Source organism: Pundamilia nyererei, unplaced genomic scaffold (genome assembly GCF_000239375.1).
Source record: "Pundamilia nyererei isolate P.nyererei 1_Seehausen unplaced genomic scaffold, PunNye1.0 scaffold00212, whole genome shotgun sequence".
In the NCBI taxonomy this organism is placed as follows: domain Eukaryota; kingdom Metazoa; phylum Chordata; class Actinopteri; order Cichliformes; family Cichlidae; genus Pundamilia; species Pundamilia nyererei.
In genome coordinates this window covers 56,647-58,442 of record NW_005187613.1, presented here as the reverse complement: position 1 = coordinate 58,442, position 1,796 = coordinate 56,647, and the positions used below count along the sequence as shown (strand labels likewise).

The 1,796-nt window shown below is 42.5% G+C and overlaps 1 protein-coding gene across 1 annotated transcript in view; it reads left to right on the top strand.

The window, feature by feature from the left end:
- LOC102202633 (anosmin-1-like) overlaps positions 1-1,796 on the top strand; it is a 23,813-nt gene that overhangs the window by 1,042 nt on the left and 20,975 nt on the right. The gene's annotated exons all lie outside the window — the stretch shown is intronic.

Here is a 1,796-nt window from a genome sequence, read left to right as displayed (position 1 = left end):
GTGGTGCTCGTCAAACATGCCAAGAAGCAGACTACTGTACTGTGTCCCTGCTTCAGTTCCAGCTCTCCAAAGCTGCCTCTCAGACATCACTGATACATCATTTGCCATTCCTAGTTTTGCAGTAGCCAGTGTTCCCACAGCACTCACGTCAATTCATTAACTATTGAAGTGTGAAACATGCTCACATTGACTTTGTGAATCTGCGTGTCACTTTATTTTAGGGCTATTCTTTGTACCCTGTTTTAGATTTAGACTGTAGTTAACGTCCATCCTCAGGTTTTTCACACTAATTATTCTTGGGCTCCGTTCCTCACAAAGCTCCTGTGAAAGTCACAGTTAGAAGCACGACTTGTCCTGTAGGGCCATAGTATATGTTTTGTGTTTCACCACTGTCTAATCCAGCACCTCCGTTGTGATTTCTACTTTCACAAAATTTAGAAATGATTCATTTGTTAACGCTGGTGATGTTTCCAGTTATCGACCTGATGCAGTAGCTCCCACTGCACTGCAAACGGACTGGTTCTTATATAACGCTTCTCTGCTCTTCTGAGCACTACACAACTTGTGCATTCACCCATTGACACAAGCACATTTTCTAACTAACATTCACACGCATCAGAGAACAATTTGGGGTCAGTATCTTGCTCATGGATATTTGGCATGCAGACTAGGGGAAGCCGGGAATCGAACCACCAACCTTCCAATAAGTAGATAACCTGCACTACTGCCTGAGCTACAGCCACCTGCATGTGAGGCTCACTGGCCAGCTTAAACTGGTAACGGCCAGAGCTACACTGCAGTGGTGTGGACAGTGCTAGAATTCAAGTCCACACCTAGATCCTGTTGTTCTGTGGTGAGGCTTGAAAATTGGGATTCACAGATGACTAAACTGGAGCTATTTTGCAAAGAAGAATGGGCAAAGATTGCATGGAAAAAGTCAATGAATACTTTTTCATTATCCGATTCCTGCGATTCTGTAGGAGTCTTTTTCAGGAAATTGATGCGAGCTCAGTTTTAAACAGCCAATAACAAAATAAGTAAAACTGTTGATTGACATAATGACCTTGGCTTCAATAAAACCAAACAGAAGACAGTTTGTCTCCGCTCTCGATCGTTCATATTCCATTTATCTACAGACAGAGCAAACAGAGCTGTTAGACAATCACTGTTCGATATTTCAATCTCACTGTTTGCTGCCAACATTTTCAACGGCTTTGAAATGGAAAGAAAGAAGAAAAAAGGAGAACAGTGAACAATCCCCCAGCTGCTCATAGATTAAAAAGAAACAAACATTTCTTCTTACTGTCGTTTTATTCACCAGCCAAGTCAGCAGGTTTAACTCCAGAAGACCAGGAGACTCTCAGCGTTCATTCAAAAATGGATCTAGCCACCACTGCTTACTGGTCAGTGGCATCCTGTCTTGTCTCCAACTGAGCACTTTGGATGTTTGTGTTTTAAAACCAGGTCATAAGGTTTTTTTGGAGGTTGTATTCGGTTGCACTGGATTGTTCTGTGATAAGAGAAAACTGTCTGTTCTGTTCCTGCTGGGAAATGAATCCACATTAGGCAGGACGGATGGTGTGATGTTCTTTTAGCTTGTTCAGCACCAGGCCTGCAACCAGTCTTTGCTGTCTGATCCCAAAGACAGAAGCTGCTCCGACAACAGCAACATGTTTGGAAGTTTGAATATTGGTGGAAAAGATCGTCGTGCATAAAGTATCTGAGCTATGAGGTCTGCATGCTTTATTTAAATGAACAGGGTTGGCACTAGATGTTCCTATTCCATACTTTAACAG